At 40.9% G+C, this 19,538-nt stretch overlaps 1 protein-coding gene across 1 annotated transcript in view; it reads left to right on the top strand.

The window, feature by feature from the left end:
- The first annotated feature begins 235 nt into the window (after nt 1-235).
- Nucleotides 236-19,538, top strand: part of BCL6 (BCL6 transcription repressor) — a 50,365-nt gene continuing 31,062 nt past the window's right edge. Inside the window, exon 1 of the mRNA XM_035710160.2 lies at nt 236-382. The gene's annotated coding sequence lies outside the window, so the exon portion shown is untranslated. The remainder of the gene's footprint in view (nt 383-19,538) is intronic.

Below are 19,538 nucleotides of genomic sequence, written 5' to 3'. Positions count from 1 at the left end.
CCAGACCCGCCTTGGTTTGTACCCAGCTCAGTGCCCATGGCTCAAGGATTATTCTATAATTTAATCTCATCCTTCTCCTTTTGGCAAGCTGCCTGCTCCAACTCAGAAGTTAAAAGGTTGCACTTCCTTAAAATGCAGTATTTCCCAACCGAACCTGCATCAATCAACCGATTAGTATAATTACACATGCACTGCTTAAGGCTAAACACTGGCTAATGATCGCTGGCTTTGTCTTATACCAGGCTGGTCTTTCTTGATCCAGCTGAGAACTGACCGCTTGAAAGGAGGTGCATGGGAAGATCGGAAAAGCAACTGAGAGAACACCGTGTCAAATTGTCATAGTCCTACGAGGGTCAGCCTTTGCAGCCACTGTCCAGATCTGGTAAGTTGGTGGAGTCTCAGGTTGAACTGTGGGGTGTGAATAGTGACTCAAGATTTTAAAAAATGGCATAGTAAAGGAGCTAACGAAGAGGTTTCCTGCCCTAACTCTCTTTTTAGGCTTTTTAGAAGGTCCTGTTACCCACCTACCCACCCCCCAATCTTACTGGTTCCCTCTGCTTGCTGTAGGTTTGTGTTGATTTGCTGGCCGGGGTAAGGAGTAGTGCGGTCCAACATTGGTAGGCATAGGAGCTGTGGATCTGAAGGGTTCAGAATCTTTTCGAGACTCACCCTAGCTCCAGGCAGAAGAACCCAAGGCCAGGGAGATAGACCCATCCCTAGAAGGATTGTACCTGAAAGGCCAGGTCCATGCTTGCTGTTGCAGGGCAGGATGTTAAGGCCTGGCTCACTCCAGCATTCTCTCTAAAGAACCACAAATGGGTGGTAACACCCTTAGTTGGAAAGTAGGGCTCATGTTTCTGCTCCTGTCTGCTCCTGTCTGGGATTGCTTAGACCTTCTTTGTTTGAAGAAAACTATTTGGCTCTAAACTAAAATATAAGTCTCAGTAACCATGCTCCTTCCATAGAGTCCAGTCCTCTCTCTCTCTCTCTCTCTCTCTTTCTCTCTGCCCTCTTTCTTCTCCCTTCACCTCTGCCTTCCTTTTTGGTTGTTTAGATTATGGTACATTTCAAGCAAAGGACTTATATGTTTAATCAACATTTTGCCGGAGAAGCCCACACAGAAGGGTTTTGAATCTGTTAGTGAAAGAAGGGAAGTGATACCAGCCCTTGGTGAGTGGTGACATCACTGAAGACTGTGTTCTGTTCCTTATAGTGCGGCTGGGATTTTTCATTCCAAGAAGAGAATTAAATAATAGAGCTTTCCAGGAAAAGAGTGATATTTATTTATTTATTTATTTATTTATTTATTTATTTATTTATCTATCTATCTATCTTTTCCAACTTCTTTATCCAATCCATTCAGAAATATAAGCATTTGATACCTGGAGACTGATTTCATTTTGTGGAGAAGACTATCGAAAACTAACATTAAAACTACAATCAATGAGAATAATAATATCCAAACATTTTTATATCCACTGTGTTGATTCTATGAATGAACAGCAGGGTTTGAAAGGACAAGTATGGACAATATCCTAGTTTTTCATGGAGAAAATCAGGACCAGAAAGAGAAATGCCTTGCCCAGGTTCATATACATGATAGATAGAAACCCCCAAACAGAGCCATTTTTCTGACTTGAGGCTGAGCATGTTTTTTCATACATCTTGCTGCCTCTTCTCACACAATAATCTTTCAAGATTAAGCCTTTAGGCTTGAGAGTTGGGTCTATGGAGTTACCAAAAGAACTAAGAAAGTGAAGCTTTGAAAAGATTATATTCTCATCCTTATTTCTCTGCATAGTGTCTGAGTATCAAGGCAAAGGATTATTTGTTAAGACAGCTTTGAAAATTCACTGGCCCATGATTATTTGACTAATGCCAGTAATAAAATCCTGTATATCAAAACCATACTCTTTTTGGCTCATTACTTGTTTTAGCTGAGTGGCCAGCTATGGGTGAGTTTACTGGTAGGAAGGTTTTCTGGAAGCAATGATTGGTTATAAAGTTTCTGTTGAGATCCAGGTAGCAACTTTAGTCAAGTACATATCTGTTACTAGTGAGAGGGTAAGAGATAGAACAGACATCAGCCAGGTGGCTCCGCCCCAAATATTTGTCTGGCAGAGTCTAAACTGATCACCACTTGGATCACTTCTGGAATACTGGGAGAAGAAATAATGATTGTTGATCAGAGCTGGGTCTTAGGAAGTCCAGGATCTTGAATAAAACTAGCCAATTTAGTGTTTTCCAGTTCCTACCAAATAAGAATGAGATTTAAAGGCCCTTTCTCCCCTCTCTCCTCCTCTCTCACTCATTATCAGCATCGTAAAATCAAACCCGGGTGAGATCTCAGAGAGATCAAGGTAGGTGGAAGGCATACTCAGCTGGGAATGCCAAGTCTCTGCTTCTCTCCAGGCTCTGTGTGGTCTCAGAAGTATGAACGATTTGACTTTATGGGTTTTAGTATCTCCATTTATCCAATGGAGAGTTGAACTGCATAGTCTTTGATACTTCCAGGCCTGGCATTCTTTGATTTTTCCCTAGAATCTCAGATTCTGGTCTAAACCTGCTTGACCAAGAATGCCAAAAGATGCCCAAGCTTCTTGTCTTTGATTTGCCTCTCTCTTACCAAGATTACCAGGATGAAATGAGCAGGGGAGTGGCCTCTCTTCCTCCATTGTAGTTAGAGGTCTCACTGTGATCACTCAGCATCCCTGCCCAATCCCACCCCACCCCACCCTAGGCCTTCCCTCTGCCAATGACCTTAAGCTATGGCGAATGAAACACCCAGACATAACAGGAAACCCCTGATAGGGACAGCTTTTATTTTAGAGAGGAGAAATGGGAGATGGGGAGTGTAAGACCCAGTTAGTCACAGATGGGCCTGGACTCCAGCCCAGATGCCCCAACATCCCAGTTGAGTGCCTGTTCCACCATAGTGCTGCCATGCTGGATATATGTATGTGTGTGTGTGTGTGTGTGTGTGTGTGTGTGTGTGTGTATACACACATACATTTTTTTTAAGCTCTCATTTGGATAATATCTTCTGTTCAGGACTCTCAGAGTCCAGAGGAGCAAGTTTACTAACTTAAACCCGGTGATTATCTACTCTCAGTTCCTAGTCTATGTCCATTCTCTTTCTTCCACCTTGTCTCTTTCTCATAATTAGCTTTATGATTGTAAAGGGTTTTTTTAGAGAAAAAAGCTGTTAGGTATAGTAAGAAATAAATTAGCATATTAACAAATAATTTCTGATTTGAATATCAGTGTAATGTACAAGATTAGAAAGCAAATAAATGAAAGTAAAAATAAAGCTTCTTGTGATCCCATCACTTAGAAATATCCACTGGGAACATTTTGGTGAGTTTCCTTCCAGTCCTTTTTTTAATATATATATACATATGCATATATATTTACTTTCAATATTTTGTCATTGGTATTTTAAATGGGTTTTAGGACTTGTCGTCACTACATACCTTTGGTCTTTTATCAGTTGTGTAAGTTCTAATTCGTATAATTCCATATCATTGTGGTGGCTCTCCTTCCTTAATTGAATGCTGATCGATACAGAATATATTGCTAAAACTCCTAAAACCCGTCAGATGTGGATTTTGGTACTTACTTCCCTACCTGGACATACTCCAACAAAGAACTTTGAGGCATTGGGCAGTATGTTTCCAAACAGCTCCAGGGTTTTTTTTTAAAGTCACCCATTGTCTATTACATTTAACATTTATTGAACATCTGCTATACATGTCCAACATTGTGGTAAGTGATTTACATGTATTACGTTACTTAATCCTAACTCCCTGGGGGTAAGTATATCCTGGTTTCCATTTTATAGATGAGGAAACTGGGGCTTAGGGGAGCTACAAAACCCAAAGTTGCAGAGCTAACAAGTGGTAGAGTCGTGCTTCAAACCTAGGCAGTTTGGTTCTAGAGTCCATGCTCTGGGCTCAAAGTTAAGTTACTCACTAACATACCAAGCTGGAGATGCCTCACCTGTTGGTAGGAGGGCAGGGTCTTGGGGGGCAGTCATTTGAACTGTGGGTATACATGACCTTGTGAAATGATCCCTCCTGATGAAGGCAGAAGATGTGCTGGAGTGAGTGCAAAACTAGGAGTCAAACAGACATGGGCTCTAAGCCTACTCTTCCAACATATCAGCCATGTGACCCTGGATATGTCATGGTCCTGTCTGAGCATCAGTGTTCTCTATAAAAGGGAGATAAGAGTAACAGTCTTAAAGGTTGTGGTGAGAATGAAGAATGACAACATGTAAAACCACCTGGCATGTTTCCAGGCATATAGCAAATGCTAATAGAATTTACTTGAATCTGAATCTGAGCAGAAGGTTTCAAGTTGAGACCTGGTTTTTAGTCTTGGATCAAATACCCTTGGTGTGTGTTTTTTAGCAATGATCCTGGGGCCTTTCTAGGTCCAAGTTCCTCATCTTTCTAAGAGGTGGTTGGACTAGAGATCTCCATGACCCTATCTAGAAGCTGGGCCTCTAGAAGTTGGTTTTTAGCAAAAGGAGTGTGGCAGATGGTATCTTCCTTTCTCCTATCAGTCTGAAACAAGGCCAAGGTTCCTTGAGTCCAATATGTTTCTCCTTGGCCCCTCTGCCCTGTGGTTGTTCTTGACTAGAGCCATGCACTTGGAGCTTTCTGAAATGACTGAGGTCTGATGAAATTCACAAATATTTCTAAGAAAGAAGGGGTGAGGTTGTGACTGTGGGACACATTAGCCCTTCTAGGGATGGAGGGTCACAGCTTTATAGTTCTTTCAACGATGAAGGAAAATAGCTCCTTGACTTGCTCCTAAGAATGCTGTTGGGAAATCACAAAGCCAGATGATTCATTGGGTCTCTTGTACTAGATCATTTTATGATTCAGTTGGAAGACAACCCCTTGAATTTTAACTGAAGGGCTCCAAGAAGCTAAGCCCTGTGAGGAGTGGAGATACAGGGGTCTCACTCTAAAGATATCTCTCATATGCTTCCATCAAGGAAACATCAACCAAGACCTGAAGAGCATAGACATGTCTTGTTAGGATCCCACAGAAAGGATAATTAAGGTTTTTTTCCTATTTCCCTGACCATGTCTTATTCGCCTTGGCCAGCACCTCCTCCTCTCCCAAACCACTGAGGAGTGTCTCAAGGCTCAGCTATCGGACTTCTTGTTCTGTGTTCACTTCCCTGGGGACTTTATTCAGTTTCACAGTTTTAATAAAATCTCAACACTGACAACTCCTGGATTTCTATCTCTAGCTTAGATTTCTCTCTGGGACACCAGACTCAGAAATCTAGCTCCCACTCAGGCACCACTTTCTGACTGTCTATTTGGCTGCTCTAACTGAGCCATCCAAATTAGAGTTCCTGATGTGCCCCAAACTCCTTCAAATCTGCTCCACCTGCAGTCTTTCCTTTTTGGGTAAATAACAATTCCATCTGTTATAGTTGCTCAGACCAAAGAAAATGAAGCCGGGCTTGATTCCTGTTTCTCCACAACCCACATCCAGACTACCAGCAACATTATTGGCTCTGCCTTAAAAATTATATACAGAATACTCCTCACCATTTCCTAGTCCAAGCCACCATCATCTCCCTCCAGGATTATTATAACAAATCCTTAAATAGTCGCTATGCTCCTACCTTGCCTATCTGAGCAGAGTGGCTAGAGGGATTCTGTGAAAATAAACTTTGGATCTTGTCCAGGCTGTCAATGGTTTTCCATCTCATCCAGAGGAATAGAAAATGCTTTCAGCGCCCAATGGAGTTTATATAACATACTCTCCTTTCCTCGCTCTCTTACTGCTCTGCCCTCCTTCACTCTGCTCTAGTGCCATTTGCAGGAGTGCCAGCCTCCAGGTGTACAGCCCCCTTGCTAGTCCTCAAACAATGGGCATGCTCTAGCTCGAGGCCTTGATGCTTACAGTACCCTCGTCTGCTACCAAGAGGTAGCAGACATCCAAATGGTTCCCTTCTTCATTTCTTCTCAGTCTTCTGTGTCACCTGCCTAATGGTGCCTTCCCTAACACCCTATCTCATACTGCACCCTGCCCCAACACATGTCCTGCTGCTCTTCCTTGCTTTTTCCCTTTTTAGCATTTATTATCATCAGAACGATTATATATTTGCTCTCGAGTGTATTGTCTGTTTCTCCCTGCTAAAAGGAAACTCCAAAGGGTGGGAGCACTGCACAGTGCCTGGCATTCAGTAAATAATAGTTAAAGAAATGGGTGGGGTGGTTGGCCAAAGGCTTTATGGAGGAACCTGAGTTTGAATGACCCTCTGAATCACAGGAAGATCGGAGGACCAGAGGCTTACAACAAGGTGCTCAGGAGAAAGAGACATTTGGTCAGAGGCCAAGTGGTGTCCCACAGGATAAATAGGGCCAGACTAACTGCCTTATTCTTTATCAGCCTATATCTACCTGGTTTTATTTCTTCCAGAGCACCTAGTGTCTGTCTTTAGGTATGTAGAAAAATCCCATGGCTGCCTGGTATAATAGAAAGTTCATGGATGGAATTCAGAGTTGTAGACCTAAATCTAGAAGTGTGACCTTAGACTAGCCACTTGACCTTTCTCAATCTCTGTTTGCTCATCTGTCAAAGAAGGAAAACAACACTGGCTTGTGTTCTTGTGGCAGGGAGGGGGTCTGTTGTAAAGATCAAATGAGATAACGGATGGAAAATGATTCACACTTTGAAAGCTGGACCATGTAGTAGGGATTAGTGAAATACATGAGCATGTCACTGAAATAGTCACTCAGACTCACATATAGATATCTACCTCAGTGACAAGGAAAGAAGTAAAGGGAGTTCCAAATTGGTGACTAATTCAAGAAATACTTCGTTTGGGTTTTTGAATACGGAAGAGACATGGGAGAAGGGATTGGAAAATGTACCTTCCTGAGGACATGGCTTGTGTCCAAATAAGATGCTATTTGTTCCCTATGCACCAGGCCCTGGAGATTATATCTCTTTTCATCCTTACATACATGTGTGAGTTGGGTATTATTGCCACCTTCTTTAGAGATAAGAAAGCTGAGGTTCAGAGAAGTTAAGTAACTTGCCCAGGGTCACACAGGTATTTGGTATCAGAGTCCAAATAAATCAGCTTTGTTTTAAGAGATTCTGTGTTCTTTTGATAAACTGCCTTTGCAGGGACTTAGATGCTATGAACTGAACAGCTGACAGTGTTGCCTCAGTGGCCTCAATTTGGGCAAGTAAATAACACACAAGTTTAAAACATCAGGGGCCCCCACAGAAAGCAGACTCTAAGCTATTAAACATAATTCAAAAAGTGAAAAGGAAAGTCCATGTGCCAAGTGTGAATCTAAACTCTTTTCTAGGCCACTGTCTTGTGCTGTGAATGGTTTCTCATGGCAGTGCATGGCAACCATTCAGAAGAAACCAAGATTTGGAGGTAGCTTTCAGTAAAAGCATAAGAATGATACAGGGGAAACAATGCCCACTGGTCTTCCTAAGCATCAGAAATTTTTTTTTCCTACAAAAAGCAGCAGCATAAGAAATGACATGACTAGCATCCCAGTCCAGATTTTATTTATTTGTTTGCTTGTTTATTGGAGTATAGTTAACACACCATGTGACATTCCAAACATACAACGTTTCAGGTGTAAGACACAGTGATTGGACAAGTCTACTTATTATTATGCTCACCAAGAGTGTAGCTACCGCTTGCCACCATACAAGACTATCACAGTACCTTTGACTGAATTCCCTATGCTGTACTCTTTCATCCCTGTGATTTATTCATTTTATAGTGGAAGCTTGTACCTCCCATTCCCCTGCACCCACTTTGCCCATCTCCCCTTCCTCCTCCCTTCCAGCAACCATCAGTTTGTTCTCCATATTAATAGGTCTATTTCTGCTTTTTGTTTGTTTGCTTATTCATTTGTTTTGATTTTAGATTTCACATATAAGTGAAATCATATGGTATTTAATTTTCTCTGTCTGACTTATTTCACTTAACATAATACCCTATAGGTCCTTTCATGTTGTCACAATAGCAAGATCTCATTCATTTTCATGGCTGAGTAATATTCATATATATATATATATATGAAAAAAATATATATCTTCTTTATCCATTCATCTCTCAGTGAATACTTGAGTTCTTTCCATATCTTGACTATTGTACATAAAGCTGCAATAAATATAAAAGGGCTTATATCTTTTTGAATTAGTGTTTTTATTTTCTTTGGGCAAATACCCAGTAGTGGAATTACTGTATCATTTGGTAGTTCTATTTTTTTTTTTAATTTTTATAAGTTCAATATAATCAACATACAGTGTTATATTAGTTTCAAGTGTGCAATAGAATGATTCAACAGTTCTCTACATTACTCAGTAATCATCACAATAAGTGTACTCTTAATTCCCTTCCCCTATTTCCCCCATCCTCCCACCCAACTCCCCTCTGGTAACCATCAGTTTTTTCTCTGTATTTAAGTGTCTGTTTTTCTGTTTGTCTCTTTGTTGTTTATTTGTTTTGCTTCTTAAACTCCACATATGCATGAGATCATATGGTATTTGTCTTTCTCTGATTGACTTATTTCTCCTAGCATGATATCCTCTGGATCCATCCATGTTGTTGCAAATGGCAAGATTTCATTCTTTTTATGGCTGAGTAATCTATCTCTCTATCTATCTGTATAGATTACTAATTTGGGGGGGGATCTCCATACCATTTTCCACAGTGGCTGCACCAGTTTGCATTCTCACCGACAGGGCAAGAAGATTCCTTTATCTCCACATCCTTGCCAATACCTGTTATTTTTTTATCTTGTTGAATCTAGCCATTCTGACAGGTGTGATTTCACTGTAGTTTTAATTTGCATTTCCCTGATGATGTAGAGCATCTTTTCATGTGTCTGTGGCCATCTGTATGTCTTCTTTGGAAAGATGTCTATTCAGATCCTCTACCCATTATTTAATTGGATTGTTTGGTTTTTTGGTGTTGAGTTGTGTAAGTTCTTTACATATTTTGAATATTAATCCTGTATCAGATATATCATTTGCAAACATCTTCTCCCCTTCAGTAGGTTGGCTTTTTATTTTGTTGATGGTTTCCTTCACTATTCTAAAGCTTTTTATTTTGCTGTAGTCCCTGCAGTTTATTTTGCTTTTGTTCTCCCTGCCTGAGGAGACATCCAGAAAAATGAAGCTAAGGCTGATGTCAAAGAAATTGCTGCCAGTGTTTTTTTTTTTTTTTTTTTTTTTTTTTTCTAGGAGTTTTAGGGTTTCCTTTTCACACTTAAGTCTTCAATCCATTTTGAGTTTATTTTTGGTTATGGTGTGAGAAAGTGGTCTGGTTTCATTCTTTTGCATGGAGCTGTCCAGTTTTCCAAGCACCATTTGTTAAAGAGACTCTTCCCCACTGTGTATTCTTGCCTCCTGTATTGTAGATTAACTGACTGTATAAGCATGGGTTTATTTCTCCCAGTCTAGATTTTAACTGGTGACACTTGTGCAGCAACACATCTGTCATCTGCCACATAATGGGACTTAACCAATGTTCAGTGAATATACACAGGTATCTCTGTATGTATGCATAATACACATGGTAACAGGTATGGTTTTGGTAACTATGTATGTAAATTTGTTTGGATCAGTGGTGGCTATACAGATGGATGGATACTGGTTCCACAAGTTGGAGAAATGCCAAAAAATAATAAAAATAAAACAGAAAAACCTATAACATGCTGACAGAATATTTGCTTTAAACATTTATGTACCTGGGACGCCTGGGTAGCTCAGTGGTTGAGCATCTGCCTTTGGCTCAGGGCATGATCCTGGATTCCCAGGATCGAGTCCCATATCGGGCTTCTTGCATGGAGCCTGCTTCTCCTTCCCTCTGCCTCTTTTTCTGTGTCTCTCATGAATAAATAAATAAAATCTTTAAAAAATATAAAAAATAAAATAATAAAATAAACATTTATGTACCAGAAAATGTATTGATCACCTACTGGATGCTAGTGGGAGCAAATGAGAGGCATATCTCTCCACTGGCCTCAGACAGTCATAAGAAAAGTAAACAGATGATTTTAAATATGTGATTTTTGTAAGAACTACTTGGATTTGGAGGCAAAGGAGAGCCATTTTCCCCTTGGTGTAACACACCAATATATTGTTAGGGGTGAAAGAGGCCTAGGTCATCCTGCGCACTTAGCCATTTTAGATTGCAAGACAGCTTCCTAAAGGAGGTTACACAGTGATTCTTAAACATATTTTTTTTTAAAATAAAAATATAAACAAACCCTTTCTCTAGCCACACTGTTCTCGGTAGGTGCTACACAGAAAAATGGGTCTTTGCAAGGAAGCAGAGAGTTTGATGGGATGGTGTAAGGCCAACAGCATGGGCTTTAGATTTGACTTAATCAGGATCTCTCATCTACGAATTAACTCTTTGATCTCAGAAGGCTATTTCCATTTGGAACCTAGGGCTCTTGTCTTAGGAGATGAAGACACCTGTCTGTGTCTCCCATCAGTATGAAATAAGGTTACCTTGTAGGGGGCTCAGCAGAGTAGCTGGTTCACAGAAGATCTCAGTATCTCCTTTCTCCCCACACTGGCAAACACTCCATCAGCCTCGAACTCCCTCAACACCCTTGAGCAAGGCACTTACTGCCTTCTTCCTTTCCCTCATCTACCATATTCGGTGTTGGGCCAGATGATCTCTAAGGTTTTGTTCAATGATACAGTCTAGTTCTCTTTTTTACCATAGGGCTGGGCTAGCTGGACAGTACATCAAACAGCCTACTTTCTACACATTTTATATTAATGAGCCATTGACTATGCTTCATGGCATTTAATCCTCAAAAGGATACCTTGCGGTAGCTTTTTACAAATGAGCAAACCAGGGCAAGAGGCATTGAGAGAAATCATACTAGGCCTCCGGTTTGGCATCCAGCTCGCAGCAAGACTCTTTTGAAAGGGTTGACAACAGTGTTAAAAAACAAAGCCCTTTATTATAACCCCATCCTTGAAAATCAAGTGGAAACTTCCCAATTTTCACTCCATCCATTCCTCCTCTTGCACAGAAAGCTTTAGTCATCTTATCTTTCCTTTTCACTGTCCCTTTTAAATTGTTCCTGTTGCCATTCTAGGCTAAGATCGTGACCCTCCAAGAGACTTAAACAAATCCAGAAGGCAACAGGACTGAACACAGAGTCTTCCATATCTGGTTCTCGGACTGAACATGCACAAACAAAGCAGATGCCCTAGAATTCAGCCTTTGTGCCTGAGGCTGTGGCAAAGGCTGTGATTTTTAACCATCACTTGCTTGATTGTCTTTCTCTGGCATTTGACATACTTGTCACTAGATCCCTGGTAAAGCTGATCTCCTTCTCTAGCCACTGATTTATCCTCCCCCCAGAGGGGCTAGAATTATGCCCTACACAGCAAGTGTGCACTGAGCTGGTGATGCAGCCAGTGCAGTCCCGATTACATCGAGCCTTGCAGCAATTGCACCGAATTGCTGGCCAGTCTGGAGTGTCTGGTCAGCCTTATTCCCCACCTTTCCCTCATAGATTCACAAAGTCCAGTTTCAACCAATTCCTAATAATGCAATTAAATTTTTGGAAACCATGCAGAGTTTCATATTTAAATGTTGACTTTCAGCATACAGGAGAGGTTGGCCAAAAACAGGAGTGACTGAAGATTTTGGCAAAGAGATTAATTGGGATTTTCCATTCTCAGTAAAGCTGCATGTGTTAATGCACAGGTAATACTCTGTCCTCAGGGGTTCCCAGGGACCAAAGACTAGGCAAAGCATGAAACTGAAAACCAACATGCCTCATAGGAAATCAGTAGTGTTCTCAACAAAAAAAAAAAAAAAAAAAAAAAAAAAAAAGTCAAGTAGAGGCAGACTTGAACTATTTCCTCTTTTGAAATGTAACAACACCTTCCTCTCAGGGCTGTTGTGGGGCCAGAATTAGAACATACATGAACACGCTAACACAGGACCTCGCTCAGAGTAGGAGCAATGAATGTACTTACTTGCTAATACTTCAATCTGGGAAAAGACACTTGTCTGTAGTTAAATGACCAGGTTTTGAACCTCAAGCTATAGCTACCAGCCCAGCTGGTGCCTTCTCATTCTGGGTCCCAATTTACTCATCTTTCTAATTAGAATAATAATCATGGCTTCACAGGGTCATGAGGAGAAGCACATTAAGGAATGGCTGAAAAAGTTCCTTGCAAACTAGACAGCTTTCTAGATAAAATAAAGTACTGTTAAGTGTATACCTAATCTCTGTGCCATTCTTTCAACTCTTCTCTGTCTGGAATATGCTCCTTCCCCACACACCCTCTAATACTAATTTGCTCCTCTCTTCCTTATTGAAAAAGAAGATGCAGTCATCCCAAATGGATGCTCTAAGGCTTAGATTTCCTCAATATAAAATTGCACAGGTAGGTCCATTTGGGATGGCTGCACCTTCTTTTTCAGTAAGTAGGGAACCAGGAGAAAAGGTTCTATGTTGACTAAAGGAAGAGAGGAGTAAATTAGTAATGAGAGTGAGGTGGATTATATGCAGCAGGTGAGACTATAACACCATGAGAGACATCTAGAGAGCTCTATAGATTTCTTAGTCTCCACCATTTTGATGTCAAATGCTGACAAAACATTGTAAAAGAAACAAATGAAAGTGCTGGTCCAGAAAGAAGACCTAATCTCTCACCAACTCTGCTTCCACCAATAGATTCACTACACTGGCTCCTGGTTTGCTCTCAGTTGAGAAATTAGTTTGGACTAGAGTATCTCTCAGGATAATTTCACAATTACTGTTTTTTTTATTCTATTTTTTGAATGCCTGGCCTGATATGAAAACCAATTCTTTCTCCTAGCTTCAAATACTTTGTCTATTTTGATGATTCCCAAATTTATATCTCCAAGCCAGACCTATCTTTTGGGTTCAGGTCTTGCATATCCAACTCCCTACTTTGACATCAGAGACATCTCAGACATACCATGTTCAAAACCAAGTTCTTGATTCCCGGAAACTGCTCCCCACAAACTTCTACTTTGCAGTGTTTCTAACTCAGTAAGTGGAAACACCTCCACTCAATTGCCTAAATCAGAAGCTTGAGATTCATTCTTAATACTCCTCTCTCCTTTACCCCCTACTCCTGATCAATCCAATCTTTCTTTCGATCTTGTCAATTCTACCTTGAAAGGATGCCTCAAATCTTTGCACACCACCCTACTTACACTGCCATATCCTTTCTTCCCTTATCAGCCTCTTAAAGAATCTACTCTTGCCCCTTTCTAATTCACCTTCCATATGATAGCTGGGGTGCTTTTCTTAAAATATATGAGATTATGTCATCACTCTGCCTAAAAATCTGAATGATTTCTTAATATATTTAGAATAAACTCTAAATTCCTGTCCATGGTATACAAAGGCCTCCATGATCTAGCTCCTGATTCTCCCTCCAAATTCATCTTATTCTTTTTTTAGAGATTATATTTACTTATTTGACAGAGAGAGAGAAAGAGAGAGCGCAAGCAAGCACAAACAGGGAGAGTGGCAGAGGGAGAGGGAGAGGCAGACTCCTCTCTGAGCAGGAAGCCCAATGCAGGGCTCAATCCCAATACCCTGGGATCATGACCTGAGCTGAAGGCAGAAGCTTAACCAACTGAGCCATCCAGGTGCCCCCCTCCAAATTCATCTTCTACCAGTCTCTCTGCTTGTGCCATGCTGGCCTCTTTCAGGTCTCTGATCACACCATGGGTTCACAGAGTTGTTTGACCTCAGTTCCCTCTGCCCAATACACTTTACCCCTCCCTCTTGGCCTGTCTAGCCCATCCTCCTTTTTTGTATTTCAGCTTAAAGCTTACTTTAATAGAGAGGCTTATACACTAAGTAAATGATGTCCTTCCCCCACCTTACAGTACCTTACTTATTTTCTGCATCTCAGTTCTCATAATTTATAATAAATGCTCCTGTGTGGATTTATTTGTGTAGTACTTGTCTCCTCAACTGGACTATGGGCTCCTCCAAAGACAAGTCTGAAATTGTTCTTTGTATATGCAAAGTCTACCCCAGTGCTTACCACACAGTAGGTGCTGAATTTATAATTTTTGTGGTTGCATATTGATCAGACCTGAAAATATCAACAATGCTTATCCCATTCCAAAAAAAATCTAACCAAATAAGTGATAAAATAATGAAAAACAGTCAACTATGTCCTATTTGTCCAAACTTTTTAGTTCCTAACCCCTAGAATCTTCCAGCACTCCTCCATTGTCTTACTAAAACTTCCCAGTTTTTAGAGTTGAGAAGGGAAGTATCTTGCTGTTTATCCCTTTGCTTAATCTCCCTCCCGCCACCCCAGACACATTTAGCTTTGTTCAGGAATGTGGCTTCCACAGGTATGGTTGGGTGAGAGGTGTTAAGAACAGGAGGGGTGGAAAGGGAAAAAAAAGGAACCATATGGGGGAGGTGGCTGCCCTTGCACAGCTTGGACATCGTCCCAGCTCACCCACGTTGGAGTTTTTTTTTAATGCCATATACATCCAGTATTCTCTTCTTCCCACCTCTAGGAATCCAAAAATAAATGAGCTGTTGATCAAGGGCTTGGTGCTGGCAAAACTGGCAAGTATGGGCAGACAGACTCCCAATTCTGAAAGTTTTCTCTTGCCACTACCACCTGCTGCCCTCAGCCCCTATTGAGGTTGTTGAGCACCTATTTCTACTAAGTCCACTGGGAATTTTGTACCATATAGGTCCCTATTGTTATAGATTGCAGGAAGCAGGATCTGGGCTTTTGAGTAGTTTTTGACTTTAACAAAGGTATGCTGCTTCATCTGGTGAATTCCTGCTTCATTCTGTTATTAGAGCGAAGGCCTTACTTCTCTCCAGCACCCATGCTCATATTTTCTCTCCTCCTCCCTATCAAGAACAACTTGCTCTATATCCCTTTCTATTCACCTCAACACCCATAGATCCACTCCGCATTTGTTGCAGGGACAGGAGGGATAGATGTATGGATTCTCTTAGGAATCCAGGGCTGGTGTTGGGCCAGGGCTCTTCCTGTCACTCACATCGGACCTTAGGTAGAAAGTTACCCAACCTTCTTGTTGTAGTAACCTGTCCATAGACTCAATTGCTCGAAAAATTTATAGAAATCCACCCTGTTGATCCTAGAAAACAGCCCTGATAAATTTGGACTTTGTTTATACCTTTTGCTAAGACTGAAGTTAAAACAAATGATTTTTTTCCATTTGGGTGCAGGGGAGGGGCAGGGAGGGGCTAAGGTAGAAGGAGGAGGAAGAAAGAGGAAGAAGGTACCAAAAAGGAGGATCTAATACTGGATTTCAGTTCCCACTACTGGGAAAAGGTTCATTTCCAATTCTGCATTTCAAGAACAAAAAGACTTTCTGATTATCTTTTTTATTCTCTTTGGATCAGTATGAATCCTTAGCAGTTAATTTATGTCTTCCTGTACTTAAAAGGTTAAAATATTTTGGGAAGTGAAATTAATATATTTAAGGATGGTTACCAAGTCAAGACAGGGCACTTTAAATCACTGTTCCCCAGATATAATCTGAGTCACAGCATCTGTTAGGGAATAACCTGAAGGCTTTGCTTAACTCTGATAGTTCACTCATCAGTCTGTGTCTGTTCATTCAACATTCAACAACTACTTTGAACTGTGCCTTATAATATCCAAAGTACTTCCCCTCTCTGCCATTGTCCTGGATTCTCATGAGAACCCTGTGAGGTAGTCCTTTAACAGAAATTACCATTTTAGAGAACAAGAAACCGAGACCCACAGAAGTTACTCAGTTATGGAACTTTAACTGGAACCCAAATCATCAGATTTCACATTAAATTCTCTTTCAGTTCTACCTAACTTTAATTTAACCAATATTCCCTACATGAGCAACGTGTTGGACACAAGTCTCACAAAACAAAAATGAAATACTCTTAGCCTTGAGGAGCTTCTAGCCTACTGAAGAAAGATGGAGATCAAGGCAGGGGTGTGGGGTGGAGGTAGGTGCTTGGGTCCTTGGAGTCTGCTGTAGAAAACTGTTGTAGGAGACAAGACTAGAAAAGGTTTGAGGGACTTAAGCACTTGATTTCTTGATTTGCCATCACCATCAAGTCTTCTTAATACACCTTCCCAAAATATGGCTTTTATTAATGTCAGAATTAATCTTTTTTGGTCTCACTTTCTTTTGAACATTTTGCTGGCATTGTGGTGCCAGCATCTCCAAAGAGTAAGGTTGTTCTTGGCAACCTAATGTTTATACAGTGAAAGCTACTGGACTAATTGTAAGATTGCCATAATCTTGTCTGGTGGTGTCATGGTATTACTGCATGGTATCCAGTCCATCCTTGCCTGGCCACAGAGAGGAAATGGTTACAACTGTTGGCAGATAGGCCTAATCCTAGGTGTGCTGGATGTTGATGACTACAGTGCTATGGAAAACTGTTCTGGATGTGGGACTGGTACCTGGAGATGTCATCTGCCTGTTTATCACCCAAAGGTCTGGAGTGCCCAGAGTGTTGAGGTGAACTTGGGCTTATAGTTAAGTAGGCATCAATGCCTATTAAGTGTGCAATTCCTACTAGAAATGATGTTGAGTTCCAACATCCGGGCTGCAGATGTTACTTAAGACTGTGTGTTCTAGAAGAGCATGATGCTGGGTGATCTGATTGTTCATGGTGGAGCCTGTCTGGTACAAGAAGATACAAAAATCAGGTCCAGGCCAAGCTCTCGCCTGCAGACTGAGTTAAGTTGCTGTTTAGAGCAGTGAAGATAGCTGAGGCTCTGTGTGTGCCCAAGCTCATGTGGATCTTCCTGCATTGGGTATTGGGTATTACTCGATGGCACATTGAAATGGCTGGGTTATAACTTGTTCTAATCAATAGTGGGTGAAAAATTCAGAGACTGAACCTGTCCCAGGTCCCAGGGGGATGTCAATACCTCACACTGATGTCAGAGTGGGGAGGTTAGGACATGGCATTTGAGAAGAAGCCACAGAGTTTTGTTTGGCTCAGAATCAGGAAACTTGGGGCTCAGTCCTGGCTCCCAGACTATCTTTTGCATGACCTAAAGCAAGTTATAGCACTTTTCTGAGTCTCTGTTTCCTCAGTAGATTGTGTGCCCTTCTGGGGTCAGGGTCCCACACTGTATTTATATCTGTTTCCCCATCATCTAGCACAGTGTCTCCTTCACAAAGGACTGTCAGTGAACGTTCATGTTGTTTGAATGAACAAATGAGTGTGTGAAAAGGGTGAGCTGAGTGTGAGGAATGGCATTAGTGATTTCAGGGAAGAGGGGCTTATCAGAAGGATGGACCTTACCCTCACCCCCTAGATTCTGATGCCTACCCCCAGGCCCTTTCCAAAAACCAGTGATTCAAATAATAGTATACTCTCCCAAAGTCCCTGATAGCCTGTGATTCCCTGAGGGGGAAAAAAATGAATAGTTCATTTAAAAAGGTTTTTTTTTTGCCTTATCATTCGCTAGCCAAACATGTTATCAGAATAAAAAATAAATGTCCGATAGCCCCCAAAGTATCCCAAAGGCAGTCTATCTACCAGAAAAGTTCTTGGGTGGCCTCACAGAGACAGCAAAGTAACAAGAAACCCTTTGACATTTGCAAATGCTGTGAAACACCAACAAACAAGATAAGCACACTAAGACCCAGGGGGCGGGAGATAGATCAAAGATTTACAGATCTACCTAATCTCATTTGGGTCAATGTGTTCAACAAGGGTGATGTTTGTTGTTGTGGAGACAAGCGTCTCCCAGAGTAAAAGGTCTTCTCTAGAGTGAGTGGGCTGCTCTCACTTTTGCTATAGGTCCTAAAGATGTGGGCAGCATTAACTTGAGACCAAACATTCAGAACTGTGAACTAGTCAACTAACTGTATTTTAAAAGACTTCATTTAGGACTTTTCAGTGTCTTAGGTGTGTACTTGTGAGATAGGTAGGTAGGTAGGTAGATAGACAGGTATCAAACTAATATATAAGCATTATATAATTTGGAATATAAGGGGGGAAAAAGGGAGGAAAAAAGTATCCATAATCCTATCACCCTAAGACAGCCACAAAAGTTTTCATTTATTGTGTACTCTTGTTTATATCCAGTCTATTTTCTATGAAGAATATTTTTAAACATGGTTATGTATAAGCCATACACACACACACACACACACACCCTACTTCTTTTCACTTTATCTGTTACCATAAGTATTTTCTAATTCCAATTTTTAAAAATTAGCCAGATTATACTTCATCATTCTCCATCCAGCCCCATTTCCCTCAAATCAGTTAGGACATGGAGGTTGTGCAATTTTTTTTGTTGTTAGATATAACACTTAGATACCTATATTCATTCAGAGATTTTCCTCCTGTATATTTGAACGTATGCACCTCAAAGATGGGTTCCTAGAAATAGAATTACTGACTCAAAGGGCTGACTATTTGTGATTTTTGAGATATGTGACCAAATGGATCGCTGAAAGAGTCATGCTAACAAAAATGTAACAAGACAGGATTTAATCTCACTGCATTTCACTAAGAATTATTTCAATGTCGGCCTCCATGGTGAACATAAGTATTGGTCCAAAGATTTTATAACCACTTGGCAGAGAGGTTGATCGATGTGGGAAAAGACAGAGAAAAAAAAGGAAGAGACACTTAAAACTCAAGTACAGCATAGAAACTAGACACCATTGGTAACTGAAAAACTGGTTAGAAATCAATGAGGCATTCCTGAAGTAATGTACGTCAATGTAGTAGCAGCCTTCAGCTTACTAAAGTGGGTACAGCAGCTAAATAAGTGATTCAGTGATTCAAGTGATTCATCCTGGACTAGTTGGCAGGAATCAACTCTACCACTAATTTTTGGGGTGGTCTTTGCAAAACATTTCCCTCTCTGGACTTAACTGTAGAACTAATAGATTGAAGGCTGAGGAGAGTTTATAGTGTCAGATCCAGATGATGGAAGGCAAATTCACAGAGGCATGGGGTCCAGTCAGCTGCTTTTATCTAGACACACAGAGTTAGAACTCTGATGATATCCCTAGTTCTATCAGAGCTGTATAACGAAATAGCAGACATTCAGGGAAGCTCTTGGGGCTCCCCCAACCTCAGTTATGAATCCTCAAGTTCTGCATGTCCCATATGGACTGATGGCAAAGATTTTTCAGGGCCTTGTATCCATAAAGAATCTCTGCAGAAAAATGTTGAATAAGTGGACCAATGAGGTGGCTTGAGTCATCTGCCACTATAATGCCATTTGGCCTTTGATGACTCTCTAGCGGTCTCCAGACAGTTCTCTAGCCAGATGAGGACTTACAGAAATTAGCTAAATTGCTTCCAATTTAGTAAACTAAAAGAATAAAGGTAGGTTCCCTCATTTTCCAGACTCTGTTTTGGGGGCAGGACCTCTCAGATATCAAGAGAAGCCTGGGTCACTTTTTGGAGGCTTCTAGTATGGAGGAAAGAAATGGAGAAGAGAGAAAGAGATTATGTGTGTGTGTGTGTGTGTGTGTG

The sequence above is a fragment of the Canis lupus genome, chromosome 34 (genome assembly GCF_003254725.2).
Source record: "Canis lupus dingo isolate Sandy chromosome 34, ASM325472v2, whole genome shotgun sequence".
Classification (NCBI taxonomy): Eukaryota; Metazoa; Chordata; class Mammalia; order Carnivora; family Canidae; genus Canis; species Canis lupus.
This window is presented reverse-complemented; position numbering and strand designations above follow the sequence as displayed.